The 23,404-nt window shown below is 40.9% G+C and overlaps 1 protein-coding gene across 3 annotated transcripts in view; it reads left to right on the top strand.

Annotated features, from left to right (window-relative positions):
• Positions 1-23,404, top strand: part of LOC122666133 — a 107,033-nt gene that overhangs the window by 53,928 nt on the left and 29,701 nt on the right. The window lies entirely within an intron of this gene.

The following is a 23,404-nucleotide window of genomic DNA, read 5'->3' as shown; positions in this document are numbered from 1 at the left end:
CTAAACTAGGTGATGTGGGACTAAAACCCACATAGCCGACATGAACTTAATAATATAGGAAGAATAAAACTACCCCAAAAAGACCAGAATACCCCCACGGTATTCTGGAGTACATATTCCAACACTCCCCCTCAAGCTGGATTATACAAATAAGTAAAGAAAGAAGATCCAGTTTGAACTAAAGAAAAAAGAACTCCTAATAATGCTAACACTCCCCCTCAAGTTGGCGCATACAAGGTATTAATGCCCAACTTGAACAAAATGGGAAAAAACTAAGTTGCAGCAGAATCCATCTTGTTATATGAATGCAGCTCCCAAATAAACCTTCTAGAACTTGAAAAAATAGATCTTCAAAACTTGGGTAGACTTGATCAGCAAACAGGGACTGGAATGTCTTCCAAAAAAGGCTGCTTTCACCAATCTTCTAGTGCTGTCCAGTGATGAATCTCTTAATGATAATCTTGAAGATAAGTAACTAGGATAGCGAGCAATTGAATAAAGCAGCAGAAAAGATCAAGCAGCGGAAAAAATCAACCCAATTGTAGAACCTCATATAGGCAGGCAATAACCAAACATCTTCAATGCTTTAATACTTCAATCTCCCCCTTACGGCAAAGTCAACCCAATAACAAAGTAGATACCCAATGGCAATGGTGGAAACTCTAATCTTCTATGTTTTACACCAAGTGTTCCTGCAAGTTTTGCTTCTACAATGTCTGCAGGTGTACTGTACATAATCCCCCCCTCACGTGTAGTGTACATGGATATAACAAAGATGATGTAAGAGATAGGGTAAAACATAATATTCCAGAATTTTCCAAGTGGTGCTAAGCGTAATGGAAAATGAAGAAATGGCAAATTAGAGAATACCATTATCATCCAAAGTAGTTATGGGTATATGCCAAAGGTATGTTTTGGGAGGTGGTGAAGTGAAAAGAGCAATGGGATAATGAACCATGGACAAAGCAACACAGTAATCTAAAACCTTTTTCAATCGATCAAACTAATTTCAAAACACCAATCTCCAATGATCAGATCTGAATTATAAAAAAACAGGTCTAATTTGTAGAAGGAGAAGGCACCATTCTTCAAAAACTTGATCGATCTTCACACAAGGAAGAACCAGTGTGCAAAATTCCAAACTATAAACTCTCACATGCTAAATAGAACTGACGAAGATATCTGGACAGCAATTGATGTAAAAAACTTCAACAAAAAACTTGGATTAGATCTGAATTAGTGAACATGCTAGGATCAAGCTCTCAAAGTAAGCCGGATATGAACCAGAAAAGCTTCACATAACTAAATAGGTTCGTAGTTGCAACCAATAACCTTGGAACACACTGTTGTAATCCCAAATAAGCTGATCTCCAGGGTAGTAGATTCGAGTCTTCAATAGTGAAAGAAATTCGATCTCCAATAGTAGGATACTCAGTCTCAATAACAGGGCAGCAGTAGTCCTCATAGAGGCAGCAGTAACATGTCAACCAGTCATGCTTACAGAAGCCAATCAATAAACCAACAGTATATGTAGTAAAGCTCAATAGAACTAGCAAATATAAGATAAATAACCCAACAGATCCATAGGTAGTTGAAGCAGCCAATCACATAGGAATAAGTAAAAAAAAGGTTGATAATTGGAGAAACCTAGCCATAAGAATGAACCTGAATTTTTATCCAAATATAACTGATGAATGATGCTGAAATATGGGTTGCATACTCCTCTGATGGTTATAAAACTCTCCTAAAAAAATCAGCAAGAGAGGACATCCCTTCCCCTAAGATCGATTAAAGTCAGGGTTTTGTAAAATACCCTGAAAGTTGAGATCGATTGTAGGGAAGGAGGCTTCAAAAAAATTGATTATGACTTGGCAAAGATTGATGATGTATTTGAATAGATGCTGTCCTCTGCGGCTTGAACGGATCTCCAATACGAATAACCAATCTCTATTTGTGTTTGAGACTTGATCTTCAAGAGGGAGAAACACAAAAAATTGCAGAAAAAATAGGGCAGCAGCTATCTTGTGTAATAGAACTTCTTCAAACCATGAATAGTTGAAGTGGAATGTCCCTCTTGATGGTAGAAACACCTCCAAAAAACTCTAGCAGCAGCAAGCAACCTAATCCTAAAATCGATATGTGTCAGGGTTTTGTAAAACCATGAAAAGGAGGATCGATTGGGGTTAGGGGTCTTCAAACACTTGGAAAGAGGCTAATACTGAGGTCGAGTGGTCCTTGTAGTTGAAGTGATCAGCCCTCAAAAAATTAGCAAAAACAAAAACCTGAAAGTTAGGGTTTTTAGCAAGTAACCAAATTAGCAGGTTAAGGAAATTTTGCTGTAGAAACAAATCCAGCCATTAGAAAGGGTCCAAAATTAGGTCGAGTAGGGCTTGTAGTGGTAGGGAATCACCCCCAAAAAATCAGCTGCATCTGAAAAGGGAAACCCTAAAATCACAAGTTGAGATCGATTTGGGTAATGGGGGCTGGAAAAGTTAATAAAAGATGGAGAGAAAGAAAAAAAGGGAAGGAAGACAATGGAATAGGGTAAATGGGTGCTGGAAAAGGGTGCACAGAAGGCTCCAACAATGGAGGATCAGTCTTCATTAGGTAAAAATCAGATCTCCAAAAAATTCTGGAAAGCTCCAATATCGACCAGGTATGGCTCCAACAGATTTCGAACAGAATTTTTTTTAATAGAAAAGGTAGAAAGGGAGGGGGGCAGCAGCTAAATCATTGATATGCTGTGTTTACCTCATTAGTGCTGCCCCTTTACAAGGTTGAGAAGAAGAAAAACAGAAGAAGGAGAAGCCGAGGAAGGGAGAAGAAGGGGGAAGTCGATTGAAGAGATGGAGTAGGGTTTTTTTTTCTCTTTTTCTAACCTAGATCAGACTAGCTCTGATACCATGTTGGCAGAATCGTGGGTTAGAAAGAGAGAAGGAGAGAAAATAATAGCTTAGAATGTTGTTTCATTGATAAGTAAGTCCCTCTAGAGGGGAAATTACAAAGAGACTAAACTAGGCGATGTGGGACTAAAACCTTCATAGCCGACATAAACTTAATAATATAAGAAGAATAAAACTACCCCAAATAGACCAGAATACCCCCACGGTATTCTGGAGTACATATTCCAACACTCCCCCTCAAGCTGAATTATACAAATAAGTAAAGAAAGAAGATCCAGCTTGAACTAAAGAAAAAAGAACTCCTAATAATGCTAACATTAATTTTCTTCATTGTTTATTTTTTGTTAGTATTTACTCCTTTTTTTTTTGGTGAATAAAAAATTCATTACCAAAAAGGAAAAAAGAAATACGACAGACCTCAAATTAGGAGGGAGAGAAGAAGAAAAAACAAAATAACAAAAGAGCCATTAGACTCAAACAAGGGAGTCAGAAGCTCAAAGGGAGATAGAAGAAAGACCCCAGGATACAACAATAAGTCTGTTCCTTGGGGTATCAATACAAGTGGAGGGAAAGGCCGAACTAAGTTTAGCCTTAATTTCGAAGGAAATAGAATCCCAAATCTGTTGATGAGAACGAGATTTGGTAGTCCATTTCTGGATATTACGTTCCATCCAAATATGATTGATGATTGCACAAAAGCCAATTTTCCGACCGTGTCGCAGAGGGAGTTGCCACCAAAAGTCATGTCAACCAAAATCCATTCTCTATCAAAAGGAAGAATCCTACGATTTATTGGCCAGCATTTTGCAAGGATGCCTTTCCATATAGAGGAGGATAAAGGGCAAGCATAGAAAAGATGGTTAGAATCCTCAATCGCATTCCAACGGAGTCCACAGCTGGGGGAGAATGATTATCAATGACTGTGATGTCCCCTCACACTTAAATTGCTTCCACCATTGTGTTGCTGATGTTCCTGACCTGTATGAATGATTATCAATGACTATGAGGTCCTTTTCTTGACAATTATGCACAGGCAATAAGATCCAAGTATCACTAATTATACTATTTCATTCAAGTGGGGTGTCTCGTATGTGCTTCTCTTTAATGTTGATGGTATTTATGAATAGTTTCTTGATGAGGTCATATTTATTGTTGCTTATACAACGCCTAGAAGCTCAGGTATCACTAACTAAATTATTTAGTTCAAGTGGACCACCTCATATGTGTTTCTCTTTTGCATTGGAGCACAAAAGGTAATTGTTCTATGTGATTTGTGTCAGAATAATCTATGTAAGAATTTTCATACGGAACTTTTGGAGTTTATCTAATGTATGTGTTTGCTTGGAAACCATTTTGGGGTAAGTGTTGGATGCAGCTCGTAACATGACCATCAATAAAGCGCATGAATTGGGTGATTTCACTATGGTATTTAAAGTGTTTTTTTGGGTGAATAAAGAATTCATTACCAAAGAGAACGAGGACTACAGAAGACCCTAAAGGGAGAAAGAAAAGAAAATACAAAAATGCACAAACAACCCAGATCCTCAAACAGGGGAGGGGAGGCTCTAGGACACAACAATATGCTTGTTACTTGGGGAAGTCAGAACAAACAGAGGAGACAGTTGAAAGCTTGGCCTTAATATCCAAAGAAATGGCATCCCAAATCTGACTGTGCGACTGAGAGTTGGTGGTCCATTTCTTGATATTGCTCTCCATCTGGATATGATTGTTAACAACACAAAAGGCCAACTTTCCAATTGTGTCACATATAGAAGAACCGGCAAAAGTCATGTCCACCCACATCCATTTCCTTGCAAAAGGGAGAACTCTCATCCTACTGGGGCAGCATTTAGCTAGGCTGCCTTCCCAAATGGATAAGGAGATGCGGCAGGCGATGTAAAGATGGTCAATATCTTCTACAGCATTCCCACAGAGGCAGCACAAAGGAGAGAGTGAGAGACCTGAATCTGCCTGTGACGAGGAAAGGACTGCATTGGAAGGCAATTTGAGAAGACTCGCCAAACTATGAAATAGTGACGAGGGATATGATGCTTGAACCAAAGAAGATTCCTCCAGAGGGGCTAAGGGCCACTAGCACAAATGAGATTCCAGGCTGCTTTAGAATTGAAGGAACCGGAAGTAGTAGTGGTCCATATAATTCGATCACCCCTCCTGAGTGTCTTCTATGGATGGAAGGCAAAGCATTCCACACATTGTTAAGCACTGGGTGAAGAGAGGCCGGAGGGTCCCAAACATTATCAATAATAGTATCAGCAACCATAGATTGTCTATGAAGCAATCTTCCAAATCCAAGAAGCATTGGAAGGGACTAAGACTGTCCAAATGGAGTCATTGCAGCAAGGCCTTTAGTGAATCCAATCAACCCAAATACTACGCCTTTTAGAAGCAATCTTCCGAATCAACTTTATGATACTAGCTGAATTCAAATCTTTGATACGACGAAGCCCTAAACCTCCCTCTTCTTTGGGTAGGTAGACGGAAGTCCAGCTGATGGGATGGAGAAATCTGGAAGATTCTTTACCTTTCCAGAGAAAAAAAGCCATACGGGATTCCAATGACTTGATAGTGGAGGAAGGAAGACAGAAGATGTAACATCCCGAACCCAGACAGGGTTCTAGGCACTGCTCTCGCAAGCGATGACCCAAAAGGTCACAAATAAACATGTAAAAATAGTAGCAAAAGTCCTAATATCGCATACAACACAACGGAAGCATAAAGGTTAAGTTATATTTTACGAGTTAATTTATGCATTGGGGGCAAATAGCTATATTTATGCGTGTCCAAAAATCTGAATCAAACATACCAAAGTGTTATTTACAATTCAAAAAGTCAATTGTTCTTAACATCACGGAATGTCTTTTGAGCCATAACCTTGGGTTCTCAACTCACATACACTAGAGTTGTTCAAGCCTCCTCATCTGAAAAATATCAACATATATGGGGTGAACTTACGCCTAATGAGGTACGCATGATTTTATACACACAAACATTCAAAGATACAATAATGGATAGTGGATACAAGACATAAATGACAATCCATAGAAATTCATTCCTTAATTAGTTATGTCAAGTCTTGGCCATTTAGTGAACTGCCGTAGTGCACAATCTGTTGAAGGTAGTAGTCGACTTCGTATCATTATTTTACATGTCTACTCGTAGCAGCCCTGGGGAGGATGAATGGTGAGCATTATAGACGAGCGCTACTCCCATGTATCCAGGCACCAGAGCCCTGGGGGAGGAACCCTCATCTAATAAACATCATACTATTTAGATGGACTCTACTCCCATGTGTACAGGCACCGGAGCCTTGGGGGAGGAATCCTCATCTAATAAGCATCATACTAATATATATAGACTCTACTCCTATGTATCCAGGCACCGGAGCCTTGGGGGAGGAACCCTCGTCTAATAAGCATCATACTAATATATACAGACTCTACTCCCATATATCTAGGCACCGGAGCCTTGGGTGAGGAAACCTCATCTATAAACATAATACTAGACATGTCTACTCACATGTGTCTAGGCACCGTAGCTCTGCGGGAGGACCAGCTCAAGTTCATTGTAGACTACTTCTACACCTTGTTCTAGTCGACCAGAGCCCTGTGGCGGACGTGGTTCTATTCAGCATAAGGCCCTCATCAATGCATAACCCCTACTAGAAAGGTGACAGTAGCCACAAGGATGTTTTACAAAATTACAATTAACCATACATACATACATACATACATACTTCTCTTTCATGCATTTACTTCCATCTCTTCATTACCCTTTTCATTTCATAATCATTCGTTACTTTCTCCTGGCATAACATGTGAAATCATTCTCAAACATATTTCATTGCATGTCATATATCAGTTTTCATGTCACATTCATAAACCATATGTATATCATTTCATATAAACATCTCATGTCATACTTCATACAACATCCAAAATTATTTAGTAAACACTTTAAGCATTCCCATGACATTCATTCATATAACAATATATAAATCAAACGTCATTCAATAAACACATCACATCATACAATTCATACCCATGCTTCCCTCACACAACATACATACATTGTATCATAGCACATAGTCATGGATCCCTCACCTTTGACTCAACTTCTCTGTTTCTTCTTAATTTCCTTTCAATTCATTGCTCCAGCAGCACTAAGACTCATTAAAATAATATAACAACATGTAAATAATACCAAAGAACAGTAAGGCATTCCCACCATAATACAAATATTAATAAAATATTCAATTCCATCTAAATATCAATAAAATAATCATGACATGCATGTTGGGTGTTACAGAAGATGCCCGACTAGTATATGTATAATGATTTCAACACTGATTTAACAAGGACAAGCCGACCAACATAATAGAGAAGCTTTCCTTTCCAAAGTTGAAGCTTTTTTCTAATAAGATCCAGCAAGGGGGAGCAATGATGCAAAGTAAGTCTGGCCGGAATCAAAGCCAGCCCAAAGTACTTAACTGGAAAATGGCCAAGAGATAACCTAGACATAGCAATCAAAGAAGCTTTCTCAAACTCAGTAACCCCTGCAAGAATAATAATGACTTTGTAGGGTTGATCCGAAGCCATGAAAGGTGTTGAGATATGTATCACAAGTAGGGAGTTTGTCCCTATTGTGGTTGAGTCCATTATGGTTTCCTTTATTGTTTTATGTCTTTAATTGTTAGGAGTTAGGAGTCAGTTTCCTAGTCTAAGTTAGTTACCTATTTTAGATTAGGTTTAGTTTCCTTTTCCTTTTATGATTGTAATGCTTTTATTATAAATAAGATACTTGAGGAAGGAAGCAAACTAACAAATACGGTTCCTCCCCTTGTAGCTTCTCGTCTCCTCTTCTTTCTTCTCTCTTTTCTCCTCTCTAAGTTTACTGGTTACAGGTCCTAGGTTTTCTACATGGTATCAGAGCTAGGCAACTAGTGACTGATTCTCTCCAAGATTGCCATTTTGAGAGTCGTTTAAGGTTTCTTGTTTTTAGAAAGAAACCCTAGTTCATCGAAGAAGAAGAAGAACTAGGATTTCGTACATTGAGTTGCTGATTTGATTTGCTCAGGTTCTGATCCGATTTTTTGGAGATCTATTTTCTGCAGTGTGTTTTTCGGAATCGATTGCTGTTCTGTTTGAAGATTCCTTGGAGATCGATCAAGGTTATTATTGGGAAGAGTTCTTTTTTTCTGGCCAATTTCAGATCTGGTTCTTGTTTGCCACTGCTTTCATTCGAGGAATTTATTCCTTGTTGGGTACGTGATATGCTGCCGCTACTACAATACCCCTGCTATCGTCAATGGTTGAAGAAGCTCTACTGCTATGGTTGAGTTCTTCGATTTCTAGTTTCCAAGGTTGATTCTTGCTGTGGGAAATTTTATTTGGATCGATTCATCGATTGTCGGTGCTGCTGTTTACTTCGATTGCTATCGAAGGTTTACTTGTGGAATCAAATTCTGGTTTGCTGCAGTTCTTCTATTGCTTGCTGCCTATTTGAATCGATCCTTGGTTCTCGTTTTTCTCTTGTGGCTGGTTCTTGGAATTGGTTGAAGAGAGGTTGACGATGCATTTTTTGTTCCGCCTCCTCTTTTCCCTGGTCGATTCACCCTTCACAGCCTTTAGTCGATTTCTGTTCTATGTTTGAAGTTCTAATCAGAAATCAAATCTGAATCTAAGCTTTCCGCCAGATCTGTTTCAGCCAATCCTTCTTAAAATATATTGGCTGTTTAGGTCTGATATTACTGGGAATCAGAAGGGTCTTGGGTTATGATTCATCGATTGAAATCTCAAGGTAAATAGAAGCCAATCGAGTGAGTTCCTCCCTTGAAAATCAAATCTGGTTTTCCGCCTCTGGTTTGTGTTAGAGGTAGGAGATGGTACTTTCTTTCCCCTTTTCTCACGATTCCTTTTTCTTTATTTTATTTACACACTTTCCATAAATGCCCCTCCTTTTATCCCTAATTCCAACATACATTTTAGTTATTTCCCTTCCAAGTTTACCCTTTGGCTTGGATGGTGTTTAAAAGTGGATTTCAACCAAATTCCAGCTTTGCCCTTACCTTTTGAACTTATTTACTCCTTGCCCTACAGCCCTCTTTGTTTCTTTCAAAGGAATCCTATACTGTTCACCATATTTACTAGAATGCCATCCCTTTTTCAACTTTGTGTTATTTACAGTTCTACCATTTCCCTTACAATAATTTTAATTCCCATCATGTCCCATTGCCTCTTCAACTACCAAATTGCCCCTTGCAAATTCTGGTTTATTACCAGATTGCCACTCCCATACCTTTGGTATTTACCCATAACACCTCTCGGAAATTTTTTGGTAAATTACCATTTTGCCATTCTTTCCTTTTTTTTTAATTCCCATAGCACCTTTGGAAGGAAAATTCTGAAAAATTACACGTTTTGCCATTATCCCTTACATCATCTCCATTACTTGTCCCCGTGTGCTACTACACATGAGGGGGAGATTGTGTACAATTCCATTGTAGAACTTGCAGAAACTTCCATACATTACAGAACCTACAGAAACTTGCAGACATTGTAGAACTTGTAGAACCTTGCAGACATTGCAGAACATGTGCAAAACATTGAAGACCAGTTTGTTTTCACCATTGCTATTGGGTATCTTTAGTTATTGGGTTGTATCTGCCGTGAGGGGGAGATTGACGTGTTGGAGATATTTTGGGATCTTATTTGGTTACCTATTTGAGGATTCAAGTTTTTTTCCGATGTTTGTTGCCTATTTGTTTATCTTCAAGATTTTATGTCACTGTGACGATCCGAGATTCATCATTGGGGACAGTCAATGAAGATCGATGAAAGCTGCCTTTTTTGGAAGATTGTGTCTGCCTTTTTTCTGCCTTTATTAAGATCGGTGCTTCTCTCTATTTGGAAGAACGATTCTTCTCAGGCTTTGCAGAACAAATCTGTTCCGGTTTGCTGATCAAGATTGCCCGTGTTTTGAAGATCAATTATCTCCAGTTCTTGAATATTTATTATGTCCACGATTATTTGGGAGCTTCATCCATCTGCCAGTGTGTCATGCTGTACACTGCTGCGACTTTGTTTCTTCCTATTTTGTTCAAGTTGGGCATTTGTGCTTTATATGCGCCAACTTGAGGGGGAGTGATGGAATGTTTGGAGTGTGTGTTTTATGGTGATTAGAGTTCTCTCTGTGCTCACTGGAGTCTACGACTATTGTTCAAGACTGGTGTAGCATTTATTTTTTTTCTATTCTTATTGGTCCAAGCTGGAGCTTTCTTTTGATATATGTATACTCCAACTTGAGGGGGAGTGTTGAGATATGTATCACAAGTAGGGGGTTTGTCCCTATTGTGGTTGAGTCCATTATGGTTTCCTTTATTGTTTTATGTCTTTAATTGTTAGGAGTTAGGAGTCAGTTTCCTAGTCTAAGTTAGTTACCTATTTTAGATTAGGTTTAGTTTCCTTTTCCTTCTATGATTGTAATGGTTTTATTATAAATAAGATAGTTGAGGGAGGAAGCAAACTAACAAATACGGTTCCTCCCCTTGCAGCTTCTCTTCTCCTCTTCTTTCTTCTCTCTTTTCTCCTCTCTAAGGTTATTGGTTACTGGTCTTAGGTTTTCTACAAAAGGTCTTCAAAATGCTACAAGCAAGCAATGATATTCTCAAAAGAACTAATAGAAGCCTTGGAGAAGATAAGATCATCAACAAAGGCAAGATGAGTTAGCTTGAGGGCTTTTGCACTTGGGGAGAGGAGAGAAGCTGCTGGTCTGTACAAGATTGAATGCTTCTTGAAAGAATTTCCAGAGCCAAAGTAAAAATATAAGGGGAGAGAGGGCAGCCCTGCGGAATTCCCACCGATGACTCGATGAGGGAAAATCCAGTTGGACTTCCATTAAACTCGCACTGAAAATCTGGGAGAAGAGATACACCGATGATCCAGTAGATGAACAACTGATGGAAGCTTATCTTGTCAGAACATTACCAATGTAATTGCATCTAAAAGAGTCGAAGGCCTTATGAATATCAATCTTCATGAGGGCAGCAGGGAAATGAGATTTTCGATCTGATCCTTTCACAATCTCATTGCACAGGAGAATGTTATCAGAGATACTTCTTCTAGGAATAAAAGCAGACTGGTTCTCACTAACAAGGAGGTCCACAACAACCTTAAGTCTGATTGCAAGGATCTTAGCAATGAAGTTATAAAGCAAGCAATGAAGGTTGCAAAGAGTTGTAGGTCTAAAATCAGCCATATTTGAATCACCCTCCTTGTGAATAAGGCAAAGGAAAGTATGGTTGACTCCTTTAATCTGGTTGGGATTGAAGAAAAATAGATGAACCAAAGTCCAAGCTAAAGCCGTCTGGACCAGGAGCTCTATTGACCTTGAGAGAACGGATGGCAGCCACAATTTCATCTTCAAAGGGGATAGACTGGAGAGAGGACTGGAGCTCAGTAGGGATTGATTTGTTCAACAGATTATCTAGGATAGGGCCAAAGTCCACCTGAGAGCACTGAACAGATCCTTAAAGTAACCCACAGCCAAATCCTTTATGCCTTTGTCCTGATAAATAGTAGAACCAGTTGAATCTGTATGCTGTAAAATAGAGTTCATATTGGTTTTAGACTTCATAGAACAATGGAAATAAGCCGAGTTGGAATCTCTTAATTCCAACCATTTGATCCTGGACTTTTCCTTTAGAAAACTTTCCTCTTGAGATAACAGAGATGAGAGCTCAAAAAAGATAACTTTTTCTTCCTTTGCCAGGGGGCATTGAGGAAATCAGATTGGAGTTGAGCCTAGATAGTAGAAAGCTTGTCTTTACATTCAGTAACCCGCTGAGAAATATTACCAAAGGAGATAGAATTCCAATCTTTGGGAGCCCATTTTACATTCTTATGCTTCCTTGCAAAGGCAATAAGGGGGAAGAAGAGGCAACAAAGTCGGGTGAAGAAGAAGTGATTTTTTGGTTTGGGTTGGGAGGAGATCCACAAAGAGATACCACAAAGAGATACCCAAGAGTCTAAGGTGCTTTGGATAGTAGGATTTAAAATGGCCAGGCTAGGGGGGAAGGCCCAGGACCAGGTGAGACAGGCTTTAGATAAGTTAGGATGGTTAAAAGGGTCAGAGATCTAAGTGCGGACCACAGTAGGCGAGAGGAGAAGAGGGTTAAAGTCTCGCCTCGATAAAGAAACCTGGTTTGAGTCACGCCTCTATAAAGTGTCCAGGATATCTGCGACTGGGTGAAGGAGAGCAGTATCATCACCAGTCTGCGAGGGCAGCGCAGTATCCGAAGCACTTGGAGATGAGATATTGTCCTTGCTCAAAGAGGATCGAGGCTCAGAGAAACTTCAATATTTAAGATCCACTTTTTCATGGCCCCCTCTCCCTTGAAGATCCTCTGCTACCTCAGTCTGGATTTGTTGCGACTCTGCTCTCGTAGCCTGGAGATGCTCCTCTTCACTCTGCTGCAGGTTTGCTGGCACAGACTGGAGACGGGACTCTAACTTCTCTCCTCCCTCGTCTTTTTACCCTTCTCTTGTGGTCCCCACCTGTACCCCTGACATTTCTTTTGTCCCCATCTTACCTAAGCCTATCCCAACCTATGTTGGCCCAGCCCCTCTAGTCCATCTAACTTAAAGCCAAATTCCCATTGCCCAATACTCTCGGGTTTCCATCCCTAACCCGATAATCCATCCCTCTACCTAACTCCTCTGTCTCTCTTCTCTCCCCTATCCATGTGACTCCCATCAACCCTTCACCTAATCCTCCCCACTATGCCTTGCGCTCCTACCATGGAAAGCTCCGAAGTTCCTCCCAACCTCGAATCCTCTTACCATAGAGTTCTTGAATCTGTAAATTATGCTCAAGATTTTCTTCCCTCCCATCTTTGTCCACTGGATTCATTCTTGTATCTCCTCCCCTTGCTTCCATGTGTTGGTTAATTGCATCCTAGCCAGCTTCTTTGCCTCCTCTGTGGTTATTCATCAAGGCTGCCCTCTCTCCCCCTTCATTTTCTCCTTGGCCCATGAAGTCCTCTCTAGAAGCATCCAGTCTAATACGGATTAGCATCTCTTCTGTCTCAGCCCCAAATGCAAGGCCCTCATGTTAACCCACCTAGCCTTTGCAGATGATCTTGTGATTTTCTCAAAATCTGACCCTCTCTCCATTAATTCCATCATGTATTCCTTGCGCCTCTTTGAAGCTTTGTCGGGTCTGCGCATCATCCTCCTTAAATCCTACCTTTTCTTGGTTGGGCTCTGTGATGAAAGTAAAGCCCACCTTCTTGAGTTGACATCTTTCTCTCTCGTTTGCCTCCCTGTTAAGTATCTTGGCCTTCCCATATCATTGCTAGATTGACTGGCTATCATTCTACTCCAATGTTGGATCTTATTCGCAAGAGGCTTCAGCTTTGGAAAGGCAAGCTTCTTTCTTATGCAGGCCATGTGGAATTAATCAGATTAGTGCTACAATCTTTTTATATTTATTGGTCCAGAGTTTTTTGGGTTGCCCCATTCTACTATCATGGCAATGGAATTTCTCATGTGTGCTTTTCTTTGGAAAGGGGATGAATCTGCTACATCTCTCCATCCAATTAGCTGGGCTATTGTTTGTATCCCTAAAAATGAGGGGGAAGGGGTCTTGGCTTAAGAAGGATCAAAGAGATAAATACTACTGGCATCCTCAAGCTGATTAGGAAAACTAGGGAAGAAAAACAATATATGGGTTTATCTGGTATACTCCTCTCTCCTTCGGAAAGACTCTCTTTGGATGGTTGCCTGCTCTTCTGATGCCTCTTGGACATGTCACAAGATTCTGGAAGTCTGGCCTATTGCTCTTGGTGCTATCTCCTCCAGGATTGATGATTGTTCTTCTACTTCGCTTTGGCTTGACAACTGACCATAGTTATCAAGGCGTTGCCGCGTCTAGGCTCCTTGGACTCTATGGCGGTGTTGCCTTGATTTTTGACCCTCTAAAACGCCATGGTCGCCTTCTCGCCTTGATAACTATGCAACTGACATCCATTGCGTATCCTTTCCTCAGTAGTGGGTGCAAGAACTATCTACTCCCCAGGCATTTCCAGGGACTCCTTAGTTGCTTCCATTGTCTCCAATGGTCATTGCCCGTCCCCCCTTGCCGTCCTTCCCCCCTTTGTCGGCCATTTGGAATGCCTCGACTCCCCTCCCTACTGGTCCAAGATGTCACACCCCGGCCCGGTTTATAAGGGCCAAGTGTGACTGGATGTATCTCACATCCAACCAACCCACCAGGATTGCAAGTGCAGTACTCTATTCGCAAGTCTTATTCACAATTAACAGAATTAAATGCAGCGGAAGCAATTTAATATAAGAATAAGGTAGTAATAAAGAAGAACTAGTGATAACAGTTGTATATATATGAACATTTAAGTACAACTGAGTTACATCGGTAGATCACAAAAGAAGTAACTCAAACCCCAAAAAGACTATATACAATATTCATTACAAAAGTGTTATAACAAAAGGGTAGAGATAGCCTGATCAATCAGGAAGATCAGGAGAAGGCGCAGTCGTCACATGAGCACGAAGCTTCGTGCTCCACCAGAAGAGGAGTATCAACTCCAAGAGCAGTAGGAAGATCCTGAGTAGAAGGAGTCTCCACAGAAATACCAGCAACACCGAGAGTAGTCTCATCTGAAAAAAATAAGGTTAACCACGGGGGTGAGCTCCACCGAGCCCAGTAAGGAAATGCATGCAAACACAACACAATAATCTATGATGAATGTTCTAATCTAACATGCCCCTAACATGGAAACTAAGTCATATGAGGTATAAGTACTACTGTAGTAGATGCTAACCTCGGTCCCGGAAACACATAACCAGATGTCGGTCACCCGAGCGAAACCATTCTACTACGGTGAGGACCCGCCAGTTCAGGCATCATACTTTTGACCCTAGCAGACCCCCAAATGACCAACCCTACTATCACACCCTGGCCCGGTTCAATAGGGTCAAGTGTAACAGGATGTCCAAGACATCCAACCAAGATCACAATGCAATTCTCTATTCGCAGTTTCATTCACAATATACTGAATCAAAGTGCAGCGGAAGCAATTTAATAAGACGTAAGACATAATTAAGGGAAAACTAGTGATAACAGTCATATTTATACATATGAACATTAATGTACAGCAAGGTTACAAAGTTGGTTCACAAAAGATGTAACCCTAACTCAAAAAGATTATATACAATAGGTACTATAAAAGTGATATAACAAAAAAAAAAGGAAGAAGAAGAAGCCTGATCAGTCTGGGAGATCAGGAGAACGAGCAGTCGTCACAGGAGCACGAAGCATCGTACTCCACCAGTACAGAAGTATCAACTCCACGGTCAACAGGAGAATCCTGAATAGAAGGAGTCCCCACAGAAATACAAGCGGCAGTGACAGTAACCTCATCTGTAAAAATATAAGGATCCACGGGTGTGAGCTCTCAACTGAGCCCAATAAGGGAATGCATACAAAACAAACACAATAAACATGATGCATGTTCTAGATTAGCGTGCACCTATTATGGAAACTAAGTCTCATGAGGTTCAAGTACTACTGTGGTAGATGCTAACCTCGGTCCTGGAAACACATAACTAGACGTCGGTCACCTGGGCGAAACCATTCTATCACGGTGAGGACCCGCCAAGAAAGCATATTACCAGGCAGCTAACCCAACAGACCCCCAATGACCAACCCTACTGTTTGTTCCCACAGCGGAATACACACGCTAACATGGGACAGTAAATGGTACCCCGGCATACCCTTCGGTTGTACCACGGGTTGTCCAACACCTCACCCCTTGTTGGTAAGGGGCGTAGTACTGGATTATGATATAACAGCCTAGCTCAGTGCAATCTATGCATGAAGAAACATGTATGGATAGCTGAGTTGTAAGAATAAACAGTACTTCATTTTCATCAATTGAACAGTAACAATAAATAAGTCAAAATTCCCTTACCTGGACCTGTAGATCAGGTTCAAACAACTACCCTCCAAATATCCCAGCAACACAGACAAGATCAGCGAAGAACAGGCTGAAACAGTCCCTAAACAGCAGAAAATCACCAAGCTTTTGGGGTCAATCCAAGGGGTCAGGGGTATTTTGGTCATATTTGGCTGAACTGGATTCACAGGGCACCTGAACCGGACGACCGGTTCAACCCTGGTTTTGCTCTGGTTCAAGGGGCAGAATTGGGGGTTTGGTCTGTACTTGATGGATCTTGACATGCAAGCTGTCAATTTCTGAAATTGTCCATTTTCTAAGGTGGGTCACCTCATTCAATGATTCAATTTCAAAAATTGAGCATCAATTTGGGGATTTTGGTTATTTAACCCAAATTGGAAAGCTAGGGTTCTATAATCTGGTTCATGGAACCAGATTTGGATGCAATTAGGTGGGCTCCCAAGGAATTCAGGTGAAATTGAGTAAGATTGACCCAAATCAGGTTCCTATAAGTAAAATTTCTATGGTAAAAGCTTAAATCTGTAAGCTTTAATGGCAGCAGCATCTTAGGTTGCAATTAGGGAGGAATTAGAGAAGAAATTGGGTAAGAAGAGATGGGGGTTACAAGGATTGGGACTTACCTAGGTGTGCAGCAGCAAGGATTGAAGGTACAGCCTTGAACTTCAGCTCCAAACCTTCCAAATGGAGATTTCCAGTTTCAAATCCAAGGCCAAAATCCATCTTCCCCAAGGTAAGTTCTCTTTTCCTTTCTTCCCTTCTCTCTTCTCTATTTTCTCTCCAAATTCTCAAAACTGAATTTCGGTTCTCTTATGCTTAGATAGGAATAGTGAAGTAGGAATAGCATATATAGTGGTTTAATTACTTAAGGGCTGATTGGTCTTTTTAGGCAAAAACAGTTTTTAGAAACTAATTCCTAAAACAGTTTCTAAACAGAATTTTGTTTTTATTAGTCTATTCTAACCGTAGAGTAACGCCATACGACATTAGGGGAAATCCAGTCGTGGGTAAATGTTAGGAACAAGATTCCCCACTAGGGACGTGGGTCCCATAGAGGAAAATTTACTAAAATAACCCTCTAACTCTATTTGGTCGTACAATCGGTATATAAATACATTTAAATTATACTTGCAATGCATTTAATTTAGGGAAAGGTTCTGCATCCCCTCCAGGTAGTAGATCCGACACAGGTAGCTTAGATGCGGGACCCCACTAGGGTTCTCTGACTCTAGAAGGGCAGGTTGAGAAGAAGACTCTCTAGAATCCTCCATAGTTATGTCGGGGGAATGATCTAAGACCTCGATCGATACAACCCATAGCATCGAGGCAAGCATCGACACGGAACTGGAACCTGAAATCACATAAGTTCCAAAAATTTAAATTTATTGTGGGTTTCACACTCCACCCCCCTTATTAGCATTTCGTCCTCGAAATTTGACGTACCTGGAAGATCGAAGAGATAAGGGTATCTCTTTTTCATCAAGTCCTCTCTTTCCCAAGATGCTTCTGCTACAGAGTGATTACTCCACTTAACTTTAACGAAAGAGGTAGTTCGATTCCTCAGGTTGTGTTCCTTTCTGTCTATAATCTCCTCAGGCACCTCTTCATATGTCAGATCAGCAATAAGTTCAGCTGGTTGCTGAGGCAGCAGATGTGTCGAATCAGGGATGCATTGTCTCAACATTGAGACATGGAACACGTCATGCACACCGGCAAGTGATGGGGGCAGTGTAAGTTGATATGCCACTGGACCAACTCTAGCTAGGATTCAACTTCCCTCTCTTTCCAAATCTCACAACACCCTTGATTGGAGAGACTTTCAAGAATGCTTTCTCCCCAACTTTAAACTGTATGTGTTGCCTCCTTCTATCTGCATAGCTCTTCTGCCTGGACTGTGAAGCCCTGATCTTTTCTCTTATCAGATCCACCTTCTCACAGGTCTTCTTGATCAGCTCAGGGCCCAAAATGCGTCGCTCTCCAACTTCATCCCAATACAGTGGAGTACGACAAGTCTTACCATATAGTGCCTTGAATGGGGTCATATCAATAGATGCGTGGTAGCTGTTATTATAAGGAAACTCTATCAGAGATAGGTGTTCATCCCAGCTGCCACTCATCTCTACTACACAAGCCATGAGCATGTCTTCCAAAGTCTGGATTGTCCTCTTTGACTGTCCATCTGTCTCAGGATGGTGTGTTGAACTATGGCTCAACTCAGTACCCAAAGCCTTCTGTATACTCTTCCAGAACCTTGAAGTAAACCTGGGGTCTCTGTTAGACACAATGTTCACTGGTACCCCATGAAGTCTGATAATGTTATCCACATAAAGCTTAGCCAACTGATCCATGGAGTTGGTAATTTTCATTGGAATGAAATGGACTGTTTTAGTCAATCTGTCTACAATTACCCAGATTGTATCCATTCCCTTCCTAGTGCGAGGAAGGCCAGTGACAAAATCCATGGTTATATTCTCCCATTTCCACTATGGTATAGCTAGTGGCTGCAAAAGTCCCTGTGGTCTAACAGCCTTAACCTGTTGACATGTAGAGCATTTGAAGACAAAAGCTGCCACATCATTCTTCATACCATGCCACCACATGAACTGTTTTAAATCTCGGTACATTTTTGTACCACCAGGATGCACAGTATAGGGAGATCGGTGAGCCTCTTGTAAAATTAGCTCCTTCAAGTGACTCCGCAGGTACGCATAGTCTATCCTTAAACATAAGCACTCCATCTGAAGTCAATGAGAAATCTGCACTCTTCTGGGCCCCAGTACTAATACTGTTCACAATGTGCTGAAATTCTTCATCAGAAGATTGTGCGGCTATTATTTGAGCTCGCAATAATGGTTGCACCATCAGTACAGAAATCATGTCTTCAGTTTCACCAAATATTATTTCCACCTCCATTGCATGTAAGTCCTTTAGAATCTCATCTTCAACCTGAAATCTGCCTATATCCCAATCTGCAGACTTCCTATTGAGTGCATCAGCCACTACATTGGCCTTACCTAGGTGATATGAGATGTCAAACTCATAAACATTAATGAGTTCAAGCCATCTCCTTTGCCTCATGTTCAACTCCTTCTGTGTGAAGAAGTACTTCAAACTCTTGTGATCTGTGAAAATCTCAATTTTCTCACCATACAGGTAATGCCTCCACAACTTCAGTGCAAACACAACTGCTGCCAACTCTAAATCATGTGTAAGGTAGTTCTTCTCATGGTCCTTTAACTGTCGAGAACCATAAGCAATAACCTTCCCTTTTTGCATCAACACACATCCTAACCCTGATTTGGAGGCATCAGTGTACACCACCATCCCTCCAGTTCCATCGGGAAGAACAAGAATTGGGGTTGTCACCAATCTTTTCTTCAGCTCCTGAAAACTATTTTCACAGTCCTCATTCCACTCAAACTTGGCGCCCTTCTTAGTAAGTTGTGTCATGGGCATAGCTATTTTCGAGAAGTTTTCAATGAACCTTCTGTAATACCCAACTAATCCCAGAAAACTTCTAATTTCTGTTACTGTTTTGGGGCTCTCCCAATTTACCACAGCTTCAACCTTCCCTGGGTCCACTTTAATCCCTCTAGCTGAAATAATTTGGCCTAGAAACCCAACTTGAGGCAACCAAAATTCGCACTTGTTGAATTTTGCATATAGTTGCTTCTCTCTCAGTCTTTGCAAAACAAACCTCAAATGTTGGGCATGCTCCTCTTCATTCTTGGAGTAGATCAAGATATCATCAATGAAGACTATCACAAATTTGTCCAGGGACATCATGAAAGACTCTGTTCATCAAGGCCATAAATGTTGCTGGGGCATTAGTAAGCCCAAAAGACATTACTAAGAACTCATAGTGTCCATATCGAGTCTTGAAGGCTGTCTTACTAACATCGGCTTCCTTAATTCGAAGTTGATGGTACCCCGATCTGAGATCAATCTTCGAAAAGACTTGGGCACCCTGAAGCTGATCAAAGAGATCATTAATCCTTGGCAGAGGATATTTGTTTTTGATTGTTAGCTTGTTCAGCTCTCTATAATCAATACACATCCGCATAGAGCCGTCTTTCTTCTTCACAAACAACACTGGAGCATCCCAAGGTGAGATACTCGGTCTCATAACCATTTCTTTAGCAAGTCTTGAAGTTGAGCTTGTAATTCTTTCAATTCAATCGGTGCCATCCTATAGGGTGCTTTAGATACTGGCGTCGCTCCAGGTATTAAGTCAATCACAAACTCATTCTTCCTCGGTGGAGGCAGACTTGTCAAATCTTCAGGGAAGACATCAGGAAACTCCCCAACAATAGGGATCTCAAACATAGGCCTAACCTGTGTCCTGGTATCCATGACCGACACAAGGTATCCTTGGCATCCCTTGTTCAATAGCTTCTTTATTTTCAAGGCTGAAATCACCATCTTCTTGGGCCTTTTCTTTTTGTCACCCACGAAGATAAATCCTTTCTCGCCTCTTAGCTGGAATACTATCTTCCTTTCAGTACATAGTACATTAGCTTTGTAAGCCGACAACCAGTCCATACCCAATATGACATCAAAGTCAGTCATATCGAGCTGAATCAGATGTGCATTCATGACTCTACCAGCAATTCTCACTGCACACGGTTCATATAATGTATTCAAGTCTATTCTTGACCCGGTAGGTGTACTGACTGCTAAACCATCTGATAGACCTTTAGGTGATACACCAGTCCTCTTAGCAAAGGACGGAGACACAAAGGAGTGCGTCACTCCAGTATCGAACAATGTATATGCTGGATGATCACAAATAAGGATGGTACCTATATGCTATGAGTTGATGATTATGTATGCATGATATCAATTATTAAAATACAATCAAGTTTAAGTTTAGAAAGTTACCAGTAACCACAGCCTGATTGGCCTCAGCCTAACTTGCAGTCACTGAGTAGACTCGACCTTGAGGTTTACCAGCTGATTGGCGAGGGGGAAGCATAGGCCTCTTGTGGTAGCATAGGCCTCTTGTGGTAGCAAGTCCTAGAGGTATGACCCATCTGGCCACAGGTGAAACATTTATACTCAGCAGGACCCGATGGAGTAGTAGTATCTATCGCCTTGGTGCTTGGATTGGCATACACCGGTCTGGTCACTGATGCCTCAGATTCATTTCGCTGTGGCAAGGATGAGACTGCACTAGGTCTAGAAAACTTGCTAAACTTGCTGAATCCTCTGTCAGGGAATGGAGTTGCTCTTTTGCCAGAGGACTGATTAATATGATAAGCATCCCTCTGCTTATCCTCAATCTTCTTTGAGGTTTGCACGGTCTCTGAGTATCCCTGGGTTGGTCTGGTGGCCATTATCGAGGCAATCTGTGGCCTCAACCCATCTTCGAACTTCTGTGCTTTAGCTTCATCGGTACCCATGTGAGGGGGAGCAAAGAAGAATAGCTCTTCAAATTTCTGCTGGTACTCCAGCACTGACTTCGATCCCTGAACCAATTCAGCCAGTTCAATCTCTTTCCTCTTCTTCACACTGGTGGGAAAATAATTCCTAAAGAAGGCTTGTTTGAAAATGTCCCAGGTTAGGATGGGGTGCACTGCTTGCAAAATCGGCTTAGTGGTTTCCCACCAAGCCTCTGCTTCGTATTGTAGCTTGTATTTAGCACAAGTGAGTTTCTGTTGCTCATTGCAACCAAGGAATTCGAAGGCTTTCTCCATCTCCTTCACCCATTTAACAGGTAACAGGGTGTCCTTGCTGATCCCAGCAAAAGTGAGAGGCTGCATCTTGAGGAACCTTTCCATCATGCGGCCTTCAGTGTCCTGTTGTGGAACAGGAGGGGGAGGGACAGCAGGGACTGCAGGGGCTGCTTGCGAAGTCTGGATGCTCCTGATGGCTGCTTGGAATTGATTACCCATATCGGTAATCATCTGATGCATCTGTTGCTGCTGCCCTTCCATTATAGTTCTTATAAGACTAGCCGTATCGGGCGTAGGCATGTCAGGAGGAGGAGGAGGAGGAGGAGGAGGAGGGTTTGCTTGTGTAACCCCAGCTGAAGGATCATTATGGGTAGGGTTCGAGGATGAGGCTGCCTGTGCACGCCCCCTGGTGTTATGCCTCTGATATGTGATAGGAGGCCGTGGATCCATAATGATCAGCTGAGAAAGAGAGTAAACATCAAACTATCAGCACATGCAGCAGTTTGATATATATATATATATATATGCACAGAATAGAGAATGCAGTAATTGAGGCAAAGTAGGCTTTATCGTACTCCACTGAATTAAAGGAAGGCCTTGAAGCCTATCCGCCCATCTGTGGAGGATAGATTCGATGCGAGCAATGTGGGCCCGAAGGTAATCCATCCTTCGATCGATGATAGAAAAATCTCTGGCCCACAAGGATTTGCTGTCATTCCACAAGACAGACCGTAGATATATCCGATCATTAATAAGCAACTCGAGCGCTTGATTGAGTTCATCGATGTTCTCGGGGTTGTAATTGTACTCCTCAATTGGCCTTAACACATAACTCATCTCGAGTTGGTGTTATATGTTAAGCCAAAAATCGAATTCCTAAGGAGAAAGCTCACAAATCATGCCACATATTTTGATATATTATAATATAATGAGACAATAGATAATAAACAATAAATGAACATTCATCTCATAGTCATTTACTACCTTAAGCATGAACATAGTATTTGGCATAATTAAAATCACAAAACACATCGTCTTAAAGCATAAAAGTATAATTTTTACACCCAATATAAGAATATACAACACTAATATTGCATAAAAGTATTTTTAAAAATTTTATATAATTTTTAATGTATTTATTTCTATTTATTTTAATTTTATTTGTATTTATATCACAGTTTACAGTCAATTTTCATTTTACTTGGTAGCTTTTAGTTAAGGTTTTTAATTAATCCTAAACTGAACTCACCTTCAGGTCAATGAGTTCAAGAGCTCCCGAATCATGAACTTGACTGCAAATAGAAAAAGAGCAGGGTATGCTTTGATACCACTTAAATCTCACACCCCGGCCCGGTTCAATAGGGCCAAGTGTAACAGGATGTCCCAGACATCCAACCAAGATCACAATGCAATTCTCTATTCGCAGTTTCATTCACAATATACTGAATCAAAGTGCAGTGGAAGCAATTTAATAAGACGTAAGACATAATTAAGGGAAAACTAGTGATAACAGTCATATTTATATATATGAACATTCATGTATAACAGGGTTACAAAGTTGGTTCACAAAAGATGTAACCCTAACTCAAAAAGATTATATACAATAGGTACTACAAAAGTGATATAACAAAAAAAAAGGGAAGAAGAAGAAGCCTGATCAGTCTGGGAGATCAGGAGAACGAGCAGTCGTCACAGGAGCACGAAGCATCGTGCTCCACCAGTACAGAAGTATCAATTCCACGGTCAACAGGAGAATCTTGAACAGAAGAAGTCCCCACAGAAATACAAGCAGCAGCGACAGTAGCCTCATTTGTAAA

The sequence above is a fragment of the Telopea speciosissima genome, chromosome 6 (genome assembly GCF_018873765.1).
Source record: "Telopea speciosissima isolate NSW1024214 ecotype Mountain lineage chromosome 6, Tspe_v1, whole genome shotgun sequence".
Lineage (NCBI taxonomy): Eukaryota > Viridiplantae > Streptophyta > Magnoliopsida > Proteales > Proteaceae > Telopea > Telopea speciosissima.
The sequence above is the reverse complement of the archived record's forward strand: the minus strand, read 5'-3'. Positions and strand labels throughout refer to the sequence as shown.